The following is a 14,696-nucleotide window of genomic DNA, read 5'->3' as shown; positions in this document are numbered from 1 at the left end:
TTTTCCTTAGTCTTATTAAGGATTGCTCTTTTTTTTACTAGTTTTATGTAAATTAATTTATGTACTTTGGTGTAGTTTCCATGCTTCTTCTGCTTGAGGTTCATTGAGGTTTCATGGTTTATAGTCTTCATCAAATTTGTAAGCTTTTTGGCCATTCTTCTCAAATATTTATTCTTTCCCTCTCCCTTTTCTTCCAGGAACTCCACTGACATGTATAGCTATCCACTTGAACCAGTCCCTTAGCAAAGTGATACACTCGGTTTTTCTTTTCCCCTTTTCTTTTTACTTTCTTTAGTCTTTCCGTTTTGGGTTTCCTTTTGAATTGCTTCTATAGCTATATCTTCAGGTTCGTTGATTTTTTTCTTCTACAATGTCTAAATCTGCTGTTAACCCATAAGTGAATTCTTTTCATCTCAGACATTATTGTTTTCTCTTCTAGAAGTCAATTTTGATCTTTTTTTTATATCTCTATGTCCCTACTTAACATGTTCAATATTTCTGTAGTTTGTTAAACATATGGAATACAGTTAAAGTTGTTTTAGTGTTCTTTTCTACTAATTATATCATTAAGGTACATTCTAGGTCAGTTTCAATTGGCTGGTTTTTCTTTTCATTAAGAGTCATATTTTTCTGCTTCTTTGCAAACTTGTTAACTTTTATTGGACACTTGACCAATCATGCTAGATATTGTACATTTGAGAATGGGATACAAGTGTATTCCTATAAATATTCTTTTTTAAAAATATATATATATTTTTATATATTTCAGAGAGGAAGGGAGAGAGAGATGGAAACATCAATGATGCCTCCTGCATGCCCCCCACTGGGGATTGAGCCCACAACCTGGGCATGTGCCCTGATCGGTAATCAAACTATGACCTCTTGGTTCATAGGTCCACGCTCAACCACTGAGCCATGCCGGCTGGGCTTCTATAAATATTCTTGAGCTTTGTTCTGGGATGTGGCTAAATTACCAGGAAAGAGTTTGATCACTTCAGGAATTACTTTTATGCTTTGTTAGGTGAGGACAGAGCAGCATTTAATCCAGGGCTAATACTACCCCAAAACTGAGACAAAATATTTCTAAATACTATACTAAGTACTCTGAAAATTGGACTTAACATAGTCAAAGGAGCCTCATCCTTCAATTAACTTTCAATTATTTTATAAATCAGCAAATGGAGACATTTTGAGGTCATAATATGGATTTTTTTTTTAAAATAAAGTTTTTCATTAGAATACCTTTTTTAAATAAAAATCTATAAAATACCAAGAAAAAAAAATCAGGGGGAAAAGAATTTCCACTCCCTAGCAATACATCCTGTTAACATTCCAGGTGCTTCCCTTACTTTCCTAGTAGGCAAGATCTTTGTCGTAACGGAGGGATTCTCTCCTCCAAAAGTTATCGAACTTTTTTAAACTTCAGCAAATTAGGGGATGCTTTGATTCAATCTAAGAGAAAATAACCCATCTTAACATGCATTTCTTGTTCTCAAGGAGATTAACATAAACCACCTGGGAGCCCTGCCAGCTGCCCACAGCCAGCCCAGCCCTGCAGTGAGCTCCCAGGCCCACATGTTTGTTTCTAGCATCCTTCCTTCGGGTTTAATAAGCTGAAGGATTCCCTCACTCTCTCCCGTTTTTTTAGGAAGCCTCGGCTCACAGCTGTACTTCCGGTCTGGGGGCACGCTGTCTTTGACCAAGCTGTGACAGCCGCAGTTTACCTCCAGACTTTTTCACTTAAGGAACAAGTGCTTGCCATGTGCTGAGCCTTACGTTTGTGTGGGGTTTTACAGAATGACTCCTGGCTCTGAAGGACATCATAGGCTGGCGGGGGAGCATATAACCCAGGGACGGTAATGCTGGGTACACTGATCCCCTGTGTTGTTTCAAGACCTTGCAGGACTTTTAAGAGAGAGGTAGGAGGCAGAACTCTACCTTGCCCTCTGCTGGGAGCATCTGGAAAGGTTTAGGGTTTGGTTTTGGTTTCTGTTTTTTACAAGAATACCAAACATATTTATTAGCACTAACAAGCAGCCATAACAAGATATAGCAAGCAGAAACATACATTAGCAGTCAAAGGGCTAGTGTTGCATGCAAATAGCGCTGTTCTTTATTGTAGCCTTGGCAATAACCATAGGGATGTGCAATAACATTCTGTAGCAGCAGAAACTAAGGAGCACTCGCCAGTGGTTCAGAGCACTTTAACACAGACACAAGAATGAACTCAACTACTTTGGTACAAAATGTTAGGACAGAATTGTGAATTCATTCAATACTGATAAGCAAACACTAGAACTTGTTATTACGTCCAAAATAGCTCACTCAAGTAGTATTGCATACTATTCCAATTGACCAAAAGGTGCTAAGTAAAGTTATTTACAGATACAATGGTTGTAGTACCTTTTTTAAATCCTCACCAAGGATATGTTTTTATTTATTTTTTTAGAGATAAAGAAAGGGAGAGAGAGAGAAATAACAATGTGAGAGAAACATCTATCAGTTGCCTCTCCCATATGCCCTGATTAGGAATCGCACCCATAACCTTTTGGTGTATGGGACAACACTCCAACCAACTGGGCCACCTGGCCAGGGCTATCCAGTACCTATTAAATCTGAAATTTAGGTTTCAGATTTTCTACTAAAAATTAATTGCACTGAAATTCTTTAATTGTGCTTAAGCAATCCAGTTATGGGTTTACTAACAAAGAGGTAAATACTGCCATCCAAATTACTAGTTACAGTCTAACAACAATGTCAACATCAGCAACCCATGTAGTTACTATTATCTGACTTGTTTGGACATCTTCTAGTTTCAGTTTCTTCCTGGTTCCCAAATTCATCACGGACAGAGGAAAAGGTCCAACTTTAATGAATCAACAATGAGACTGTACCGGTTGACGTTAAAATCACAGGCCTAGATCACAGGAGCTATTCCCAATGTTTGTTTTAAGTTAAAGCACTCATTTTTTTTTTAAATCATACCTAAGGCCTTTAAATAAAATTCTACTACCAATTATATAAACATGCATTTTTAAGAACTAATTCTATTTGGAAAACTTGGTTTATTTAACAGTACCTTTTGCGGAAGAGATAAGAAGACTGAGTATAAACTATATCAATACTTAAGTGCACTGCGCTAAGTGGCCAGAAAATGGAATTTTTTTTTCTAAAAGGAAGGCAGTCTTTATTTTTTGGACTTCCAAAGCCTAAAGCTTGATTTATAGTAACTACAAACATTGCTACTTTTGGAAGTTGATAGAAAATTTCTTAAAAAAATAATAATTTCAAACACAAGTCACACTGTTGAAATACTCATTCAACATCATTGGATCATTTGTTCCTGAGTAAGAAATAGAATTCTTCATAGCAAATGCCCCAGAGTTGCCTCACTCAGTTACTACAGCCATTAAAACCAAACAGCTAAATCAGCAAAATGTCGTCTCTGTTGCCCCCACAAGCACCACATTTATGTAACAGCACATGACATCTGGCAGATACTAACACTAAGCCTCCATACTGCACTGAAAACCTAACACGGGTGTGTGTGCTGGCTACAGGCGTGCTGGCTGATGCACATAAGGGCAGACCTACGAAATGCCCTTGGGGGACAGGACAGTTTACCTTGCCTCGACTGGTTCTCATTCTAACCTGTGAACGCTAACTTATTGTTTATCATGATGCTCTTTTTAAAAGTCCTATAACATTGACGGCAAAGGAAGTCCTCCGTCCATCACATGTAGTGCATCTGCAGATTACTACACCGCAGACATACTGCGGGCTAAAAGAGAAAGTCCCATTTAGTGACAAAGCAAATAATGGTTCAAAAACGTGCAAGAACTGGAATCTTTATGATGTTCCAAAAGTTACAGTGGAGTGAAATGCACAAGGGCGATGAACATCAAAGCTAAAGTTGTGATTCTACTGTCCCATGCGGGCTGGCGGGGATCTGCTGCACTGCGGGAGCTCAGAGAAGAGGACTTTGGCTGAGTCCCCGAGCAAATGTGTACCTCAAATTTCTCTCCAAGAAGGGTTTACTCTGTACCAGCCCGTCACTGTCCAGCAACAGAAACGGCCTGTGGTCTGGAGCACATCGGGCACAAGAAGTGTGTGTGATTAGTCTGTGTGCGACTTTCCGAGGGTCCTGTGTGTGGGCACAGGCATGGCTCTCAGACACCTGGAGGTGCTTCTGCCCGCGTGCCTGCCAGCACAGGGTGGCGGCGTCCTCCTCTGAGTCACAATTAGCTGTGGAATTGCGGAACTGTCCCCACGTATTGCAGTCACTCCAGGAGCCAACTTTGGTTCCAGTTTATGTAACAGATGACCCTGTGCAGTGGCTTCAAATGTATGTGTTTCTGCACTGAGAGGGGGTCAACCCCTTATTCTATACTATGTCGCCGTCTCTCCCTCAGCTTATCTTCATCCAAGGATGGATCGATGGATCCAGACATGTTGAATGTGGGCTCACAGCAGCTGAGTGCTGTTTAATCAAATGCCATTTGGGGGCTAAATCTGAGCCCGCAGGAAAAAGACATTTCTCACGCATTCATTCAGAAAGGTGTGTTTTTCTTGTATTAGAAGAGAGGGGCTTTGATTGCTTGTAAATTCTCATGGGGAAACACAAGCCCACACTGTCCTGCCAACTGTGTCTCAGAGAGCGACCTCCTACGGGGGTGCAGGAACACCGTCCACACCTGTGCGGAGCTCACGCCAAGAGGCCTCTCTCCTGTGACGTCACTTTGAGTTCTACCAAACTTTTTATCAGCATCCAGAGAACTGTCTTTGTAGAACAGGAATGTTTTTCTTCCCACCCCAGGGAGCACGTCAAGGGTAGCAATCTCTTCTTGTAAGTCTTGCTCCCGGTTGACACACGAATCATTATCCGTTTCAATGCTTATTTCACCCATCTAAGGGATTTCAGTGGCATAATTTCAGTTTCTCCTTGAAGAATTCTCTGAAGGGTTTAATCCCAGTAGGAAAGCAACATTTTCTGAGCTGGGTCTCTTATACTGATGTTATCTTGGACAAACATCTGTTGGAGTTCATGTCCACATTTTCACCACGGCTTCCTCCCTCATGGCTGAAGACATTCTGACACCTGTATCTGAAGTTAGTCCATATTTTTCCTGCTTTATCCATCGATGATAAGATTGGGACCAATAGGAGGCCGGGCTTTGGAGGGACGGAGACTTGAAGGAAATGTGTGGTTCCTCTGACCCCAGATACCCATGGTGTCCTTAACCTGCTACACCCACTGAAACCTGCCCACCGGTTTTCATTCCTCCGGTAGACCTGACTCTCTGTGACATCTCAATACGTCTTATAAACGGTGTGTGGGAGACTGAGCAACTGAGGAGATCCACTTTCCCACTCCACGTTTACCTTGGGTGCCCCTTCTCTTTCAGACAACACATGTATGTTATCAGTGGCCTACAGGCAGGCCAAGATAGTAACTCATTCATTAACCCTTTACTGTGTGCCAGCCTCTCTCCCACACATTTCACAAAAGTTAACACATTTTTCTGCACAACAACCCTATGAGGGAGAGCTGTTACTCCTGTTTTCTAGATGAGGAAACTGTGGTATAGGAAGTCCCTCTCTCCTAGATTCTACCTGAGGCCCTAGCTACCATCTTGCCTACATCTTGCAGCAGTGGGTTTTCAGGGCAAGTCCAATTTCTGGCCTAGTAAGAGGGAATGGTGGTGCCCCCAAAAGAAAAGCAGCAGGGTTGGAATGAAGGACAACTCACAGTTCTGCGTGTGTGCCAGGTGCAGCTACTGTACCGGCAGTATCCTATTTCCTTGTCATTTCCTCCAATGCTTCTTTTTATCCTCAAATTATCCTTTTAAACCAGGTTGAGTCTAAGCCTCAGAGTTTGCTCGAAGTCACAGCCATTTAATGTCAATGTCAGAATTCAAACCCAGGAAGGATGCCAAAGATTAGGCCTTTCCTCTACTCAGTGCTGCTTTGACTTGGGGGAAGGTGGCCTTTCGGTGCCTCTGAACTGAGAAACCCAAATCCTCTCCTTGTCCCCTATGAACACACCCTGACGTTCTTTCATAACATCCTACAGATATTCGATATTCATTGAGCACCTACTATGTAGCTGACACTTTTCTAGGCCCTGAAGACAAAGTAGTGAACAAAAGTCACTATCATTCCAAGGAGTAGTGGGGCACACAAGACAAACAAACACCAAGGCCTCTCTCCCTCCCCAAAGAATCATTCCCAGATGCACTGCCAGGAGCATAGAGACCCCTTAGGGGTCCAAACAAAGGGACATATTGAAACACGGGTGTCTGGATGGAGGAAGTAAACAACTTTAATGACTGGGTAACACATCTTTTTGAAAGTCGGATGGTTTCCGATCATTTGCTTTCAACAAAATTGAATAAGGACCTTCTGGAGTTGTCAGCTTAAAATAAGTGATGATGATGATTACTATGAGATTTTTGGCACATTATTTTGGAGGAGTTCCCAAAAAATGGAATGATATTGCTACAGCAAAACCCTTTCCATTCCCATTTATTTTATGTGAACAAGTGTTCTTAGCCATTGCCAAAAAAAATAGGAATAGAATGATGCAGAACTTGAGAAAAAATCACCTACTCTTGCACTGAGATATATCTGCAATAAATTTCCCTGTATCAAAAAGTGATACTATATGTTATTTTGATTAATCATGCAATAATAATACTGGCAATGTTAAGTAAAAAAAGTTTTTAGAGGATCATGATCTCAGGAAATGTTCTTACAAATTAAATTTCAATGTAGAAGTAGATAGACTTGCAAGCATAAAATTGTATTACCTGAGGATATACTTCTGTGGGAGGAAAATGGGACAGAAATACAAGTTCAAGGAGAAAGGGGAGTAATATAAAATTTCTTATACTTAACAAAGTGATATTACTTGTTTTACATATATAAGTGGATGATGGTATAGAATTGCTATTATATTTAAATTCCATTGGATGGCATTCAAAACTGTGAGGTAACACTTTTATTTTAAAATGTCAATTTTCTTTCCAATTTGTATGCATTGTATATCATTTCCTTGGCTAATGACCGTGGCTAGAACCTTCAGTACAATACTGAACAGAAGTGGTGAGAGCAGACATCCTTGTCGTGGTCCTGACCTTAGGAGAGAGGACATGCAGCCTTTCACCACTGAGCTCGATGTGAGCTGTGGGTTTTTCACAGGCCCCTTTATGAGGCTGAGGAAGTTCCCTTCTAGATTGTTGAGTATTTTGCATGAGAGGAGTTTCAAAAAGCTACTTTGGTGAGTAACTCACCCACCAAAGGAGCAAAATGTTTGATAGCTCAAGTTCAAGTTCCTTAGATGCCCTGCAATAGCCCAGCACTAAGCACCGTGCCTGCACATAGAAGGGATCCAATAAGTGTTAGTGGAGCAAACTACCTCCCCCCTCCCCTTGATTTTTATAGCCCAGTGATACTGAGCTGCTTCTGGGTCCGCACACACCATGCTCAACTGCTGCCCAGGTGTCATCTCATTCAGGCAACGCCTCTCTCCTCACCTCTCCTCAAATCCTGAGCTTAGCGGGCCTCTTTATTTGAGCTCCTGTGGTACTTTGTGCATCTGCCATTGTGCATTGCATTTATTTACTTATACGTCCATTCCCCCCCCCCACCCCCACTAATATAGATAGGTGATATGGTATGTGGGTAAGAGAAGGGTGACATGATGTGTAAGAGTACGGTGACATAGTGTGTGGGTAAGAACCCAGCTGCCCACATGCAAAACCCTGCCTCTTACTAGTTTGTGTGACTTTGTTTGTGCCTCAGTTTCCTAATCTGTCAAACAGATGACAATAGTACCTATGTCATAGGATTGTTTGAGGGTTGAGAGACAACAATGTCTAGTAAACAGTAATTATGATGTAAGAGCTGGCTATTAAGTCCTACAGGTCATGGTCCGTGTTTGTTTTTCTCTTCTCTGCTTTTCAAAGCCCTTAGTCTAATGCCTGGCCTGCAGTGGGTACTCAATAAATGTTTGTCATGAGGGTGAGCATGGTGCAAAGTATCTGAAAAAAAAATAGATGCTCCCCATTTCAATGTATTTCTTAAATTGTCTTCACTTCGACCCTAAGATTGCCGAGTCCTTATGGTGCTCCTCTCCTAGGTCACATTGAGTCTGGAGGTTTAGCCACTGCTCAAAATGGGGAAAGGACTTCTGGTTTTCAGTCTGTTACTTTTTAAAAATATATATTTTTGTTGATTTCAGAGAGGAAGGGAAAGAGAGAGAGAGAGAGAGAGAGAGAGAGAGAGAGAGAGAGAAACATCAATGATGAGAGAATCATTGATTGGCTGCCTTCTGCATGCCCCCTACTGGGGATCAAGCCCGCAACCCGGGCATGTGCCCTTGACCGGAATCAAACCCGGAACCTTTCAGTCTGCAGGCCGATGCTCTATCCACTGAACCAAACCAGCTAGGGCCAGTTTGTTACTTTTATTGTCCAAGTCTGCATGGTCCTTTGAACATGTTAAATATAGCAGAGCATCTCTCCTGGCCTGGCAGCCTCCTAGGGCACCACATCTCATGCTGTTTGTAGTTTACCTTAAATTACATAGGCATTTATCCTTGGAATCAGGGCAAGAGAAGCATATTCTGCTGAAGATGTTTAAGAAAGGTCTTCTGCTACTTCCAGACCTTAGATGGGCTCCAACATGTCCCTGTTTTGGCAACTCACATAGACATGCCGTAAAACTTTCTTAACCATTCCCCTAATGTCCGACTCCCAGATTGCTGCTTCTTTTTAATTGTCTTTTTTAAAAAACAGTCTACTTTTTCAAAACAAAATACTTGGGCAAATTAAAACGTTTGGCAAAGGCAGGACATTTGTAGCTGCCAGTTACTTGGAGTTACACCCAGGTGCAGCTTGAGTTCTAATCAACAATTCCTTTGCCAGGAGAGGTTAGCGACCATTCTAATCAGAAGGTGGCTTTGACAAAATGGCTCAGAGTAACTGAACGCCACAAACTTTGCCAAGCACAGCTCTTTTAGAGCAGCCATTACACAAATTAACAAGCAACCCATGTCAGCAGTGGAAACCTGTTTCAATAACACCTCTGGCACTGATCAGGATTGGAACAGCATAACGACGTATAAGGGAGCCTACCTCTCTGGTTGCCTGATGATATCTATGCGGGAGACAGAGTCTTGCTGGGATACTGTTGTCCCTGCCTTGAGTAAACTTTTCATTCATGCTGTGGCCAAAGCATCCACAAAGACAGAGAAACCCGGAAGAACAGAGATCATAGGAACTCTTTGGTGTCCTCCTACTAATGAATGTTTAACACATATTAGCTTGTTTTCTTTTTGTTGTTAATCCTCACCCAAGGACATTTTTTCCATTGATCTTTAGAGAGAGTGGAAGGGAAGGAGGGAGGGAGGGAGGGAAGGAAGAGAGAGACACAGAGAGAGAAACACCGATTGGTTGCCTCTTGTATGGGCCCCGGGGGCTGGGGATCAAACTTGCAACCCAGGTATGTGCCCTTGACTGGGAATCAAACCTGTGACCCTTCGGTGTGCAGGCCAATGCTCTAACCACTGAGCACACCGATCAGAGCTAACTTGTTTTCTTGATATACCAAGAGTGATCTTGTGGGCAGGGCAAATCCTCATCACTTCAGACTTCTCTGGCAGGTATTGTTACCCGTGAAAAAGAACTGAGCACTGGGCATGATCAGCTTGCAATCCTTGCTGCCTCCCCAGAGCACTCGCAGGGAGCAGAGCGAGGGCCCTACCAGCCTCGGGAACCAGGGATCTCTCTAACATCCTCGTTGCTGGAGAATGCCCTCCCTGCTCCAACCTTCATGCCCGGCCAGAGCACCCCAACGGGCAATGCTAAGACCTCAAAGAACTTACATGCTTTCCTGCCCCACCAAGCCAAAGCTTTTACTCTTTCATCTCCTCCATCTACTCCCCTCGCCCCCTTCACTCCAGCACAGTTTCCTTGTGAAGTTTAAGCTTTCATAGAACAAAGCCAGAAAGGGGGTTATCTCTAAGTAGTTTCTGGTCTCTAGCCTCTCCAAGGATCAGGGAGCCCAAGAAGGTGGCTTACTTGCCTGGAAAGTGCCAGCTGCCTTGGGTGTTTCCTATAGACTGCCCAGACAGGCTATGCTGGATAATCTGTTTGCCCTCCCATAACCACCCTCCACCCTTCTCCACCCTGCTCTGTGCCCTAAGAGGCTGGCTGGGGTGACCGAGTCCTACGGGAGACTGCATCACCCAGGCACTCTTCTGACTTCCAGCTGGGGTTTGTCAATGGGAGGTGTCAGCCTGAGAGGATGAGAGGAGAAAGAAGTTGGGTGTTTCTTTCCCTGCTGGACCATGATTGCTTCCCTTTATCAAAGGACACCGCTGCTGTCAGACAGCCCTTTCTTACCACGACAGCTCTTATGGATTGAATTGTGTGTCCCCTGCCCCCAGCCCCCCCCTCACCCCCCCCCCCGCAAAAGATGCATTGCAGTCCAACAAACAGTACCTTAGAAAGGGACCTTATTTGGAGATATGGTTTACAGCGGTGACCACGTTAAAATGAGGTCGCGGGGATGAGTCCTAATCCAATGTGACTGATGTCATTATGAAAAGGAGAAATTAGGACACAGATTCAGACACACACACAGAGGGAAAACATATATAAAGAGACACGGAGAAGACAGATATCTACAAACCAAGGGAAAAAGAACAGACCCTTCCCTCACACTCCTCACAAGGAACCAACCCTGCTGACATTTTGATTTCAGGCGCTTTCAAGCCTCCAGAACTGTGAGACAGTGCGTTTCTGTTTGGGGTACTTTGAGATGGCAACCCCAGCAGACTCACGCAAGCTGTGGCTGGGTTCTGGTAATACCTCCAGGCCTGCGCCTTCAAGCCTAGAGGTGGTACAGACTCCTGCTCTTAGTCCCTGGATGCCTCACCACCCCTGTGGGTTTCCCTTAAACATACCCACACCCCAACCTGTTCATTCAATTATCTTCAATTATTCTGTTGAATGTGCCATGTGTTTCCAGATACTCAAGTTTAGATTACAATTATTTCCCAATATACTTCACAAAACTACCACAAGGGCAAGATAAAGTTCTACTTGGGTTCTCCAATTATGTAGACATCTACTGGGAATCTTACATCATTCAAAATAGAGTATCTGATATATTTTCACTTTCCGTGGTCCATTTCATCTCACAGGACACTGGGGAAGCCATTAGGGCATTGGTTCTCAACCTTGGCTGCACGTTAGAATCACCTGGGAATCTTTTTAAAATCCTGATTTCTGGGCCTCATCTTCCGGGAATTCTGTTTCTTTGTTATGGGGTGGGGCCATAACATTAGTAACAAAGAAACAGAATTTCCAGAGGATGAGGCCCAGAAATCAGGATTTTAAAAAGGTTCCCAGGTGATTCTAATGTGCAGCCAAGGTTGAGAACCACTGCATTAGGGGAAGTGATAGTTTGGATTTAATTCGGATAAAAACTTTGGACCAAGTGTAAGAGTTTGTGGTAACCAAGGCAGGGAATGTTGGGTGTAATGACATATATGTCCTACACTTTAGGAGCTCAGATTTCAAAAATTTCAAAGAAGCATTAGGGAAGGCCCCAGGGCAGTCTTAAAAAGTAAGTTAGCTCAAGAGGAATGGATCTTTTCAGGAATTTAATTCTGACATTGCCCATGAGCAGCAAACAGTACGATGGCTCATGTTCTCTGAATAATTCTACTTTTAAACGAACTTGCAGAAAAACAGGTGTGTAACTGCGAATGAATACCAGAAGATGGCCACTACTTTTAAGAATAACTTCTGGCTTTCCCTGCCGATAGCGCACAAACATGGTGAACAAACCTGCCGAACTTTCTGTAAAAAGTGTGGCAAGCATCAACCCCACAAAGTAACACAGTACAAGAAGGGCAAGGATTCTCTGTATGCGCAGGGAAAGCGGCGCTGCGACAGGAAGCAGATGCGTTATGGTGGGCAGACTAAGCCGATTTTCCGGAAAAAAAAAAAAGGCTAAAACTACAAAGAAGATTGTGCTGAGGCTTGAATGCGTTGAGCCATCTGAGAGAATGCTGGCTATTAAGAGATGCAAGCATTTTGAATTGGGAGGAGACAAGAAGCAAAAGGGTCAAGTGATCCAGGTCTAAGTTTCATATTTTGTTTTATTACTAGTATATGACAATAAAATCTTGATATGTTCACTTAAAAAAAAAAAAGAATAACTTCTGGAAGGGTAAATTCCAGACTAGGACAAGCCCTGTGAAATTGGGGGGGGAAGGGAGTGGTTTTTAAGTTACTTTAAAGCAAGAAGCACAAAACAAGATATAGGCTTTAGAATAGGGGGAAAATACAGAGTAACTCATATAAACAATTAGAGAACAGGTGTGGAGAACTGAAGCATGCTGGGAGAATGAAGAAAAAATGGGTGGGGGAAACAGGAGAACTGGTCAATTCTGGGAACTTAGTCCGTGAACTTGACATTGACTCTGGAAACAATCTCCAATGGAGTCCTCAAACAGAGGGCTAGTAAGTTCTTAGGGAGAGAAACAATAGCCAGTCAGAGTCTGAATAGGTATGTCCGATTCACGCCAAGTTAACATTCCTTCCTTTTTGATGGATCTGCACTAACACACTTGGGTTTTAGCACAGCTCTCATTTGTCCCTCTGAGTGCTGTCTCTCGTGTCTATACATGTGTCATAAACTGCACATCATTTATTGTCATTGTTGGACACTGTGCTAGCCACCGAGGTTACATAAAGAAAAACCCAAACAGGGCCCCTACCCTCCGAGTTTGCTTCCTGGAGGGGGATAAATTCCCGATTCTGGGATTTTTCTCGGCGGTATCTGAGCTCTCTCCTGTCTTCCTAAGCCACATGTGGTTTTCCTGAGCTAGCAGAAGCCTCAGGCTCCAGGGCTCCACTGTCTGTTCCTACTCTCCTCTGTTCTCAAGTATAGAGTGGGGAGGAAACTGGGTTGCAGTTTTCCGTGGCCAACAGGTGGTGTCCTCTTTTGCAATACGCTACCATTCAGGTTCCCTGCCACAGATATTAATTGGCTAATTTTCCTATTTGGCTAACCTACATTTCCATCCTCACATTCCAAGTCATCCCTTTAGTCACTACCAGCCCCAGCCCTTGGCCATAAATTTCCAAGTCTGTGCCTTTTTGCTCAATTGATTTTCTCATTCTGGAATGTCTGGCATATCCTTCTCCACCTATGGGAATCCTACACATTTCTCAAGGCCCAGCTCCAAAGCTGCCTCCTCCCCGACTGCTCGATAAGATCCTGCCCAAGCTCCCACGCTTGACTTACGCTGCACGATTGTACTGTCATCTTCCTTTCTTGGTCAATTAATTACTGTCAATTAATTACTGGTCAATTAATTACTCTGTCTTCCCCACTAGAGTCTAACTTATTTGAGAGCAAGGGTCTCCAGAACTCCCATCCTGTCCAGCTACAGCACTTCACAACCGGAGTTGGTAACTAAGGCCTGAGCCAAAAATGGTTGAAATAATTGAAAAGAGTTCAACAGAAGAATAATGTTTTGTTAAAATGACATGAAACTCAAATGTCGGGGACTGTAAATAAAGCTTTCTTGTAACACGTAGCCTCTACTTTCTATGACTGCTTTTGAGTTCCAGGGGCAGAGTTGAGTAGTTGAAAAAGAAACCTCACGGCCCACATGTCTTAATATTTACTATATGACCCTTCACAGAAAATTTCACTAACCCTGCTTTACAATAAGGGCTTGACGACTGAATCATTGGGGCCAGACACCAAGATTTCCTTTCTTTGAATTGTGGAGGGAATAGCTATCTTGTCTTTAAGTTGCCCTGAACATCAAATGAGATAATGACTTAGAAAAGCATAAAAGCACCATTTAAAGACAACTGTGTTTTTCATGTAGTGAAAAGACAATAAAGCAGTAAAATGAAAAACACTATTTTTGCTCTCCCCCTTCCTTCCTTTACAGCCTTTCTTTAAACTTTGAAGTTTATAAAAATTTCACTCCTATTTTCATTTCTTTACATTCAACATTCTTTTGTGTTAGTTTCGGGCTTTACATTAGTTACAGAATAGTGGTTAGACAATCATATACTTTACAAAGTGTTCCCCGACATTTCCAGTACCCACCTGGCATCATACCGTCATTACAACACTGTTGACTCTGTTCCCTATTTAAGTGACAATAGGTGTTTCCAGATACTCAAGTCTTTCGTGTTGCTCGCCCTTCCTTTTCTTTCCCCCTTCTCCCCTCATTCTCTTTATACAGTATCTCAATTGGTCCTCAAAGCTCAGCGAAGGCCCTGGGGCACGCTGAACCCATTTTAAAGACCAGGAAACTGAGGCCAACCCGTGGCTGCGGAACCGGACTCAGCGCGCCGGGAGCCCTCACAGCCGCGCTCCCTGCCCTTCCCGGGGGGGCGGCCGCGGGGCCAACAGAACAAACCCCCCGTCAGGCTTCCGAGCCTCCTTCCCAAGCACCTCTCCATCGCCGACGCTCCACATTCTTCCCTCGCCCCCGCCCCCGCCCCCCCCCATTCTTGACGCCCCCCCTTCTCGGCGCAGATGTGAAGGTAGAGGATCGGTCGTGCGCCGGAGGAGACTCTGTTTCCGTTTTCTAAACAGGAGGTGGAAATGGAACCAAGGCAAGATACTGGTGATGTGCCGTGCTCTGATCCTGA

General features: G+C 43.3%; 2 pseudogenes; one reads left to right on the top strand and one right to left on the bottom strand.

Annotated features, from left to right (window-relative positions):
• Positions 1 to 3,967: 3,967 nt before the first annotated feature.
• Positions 3,968 to 6,216, bottom strand: LOC102441772 (annotated as a pseudogene).
• Positions 6,217 to 11,775: 5,559 nt separating this feature from the next.
• Positions 11,776 to 12,172, top strand: LOC106699240 (annotated as a pseudogene).
• Positions 12,173 to 14,696: the final 2,524 nt, after the last annotated feature.

The sequence above is a fragment of the Myotis lucifugus genome, unplaced genomic scaffold (genome assembly GCF_000147115.1).
Source record: "Myotis lucifugus unplaced genomic scaffold, Myoluc2.0 scaffold_347, whole genome shotgun sequence".
In the NCBI taxonomy this organism is placed as follows: Eukaryota; Metazoa; Chordata; class Mammalia; order Chiroptera; family Vespertilionidae; genus Myotis; species Myotis lucifugus.
This window is presented reverse-complemented; position numbering and strand designations above follow the sequence as displayed.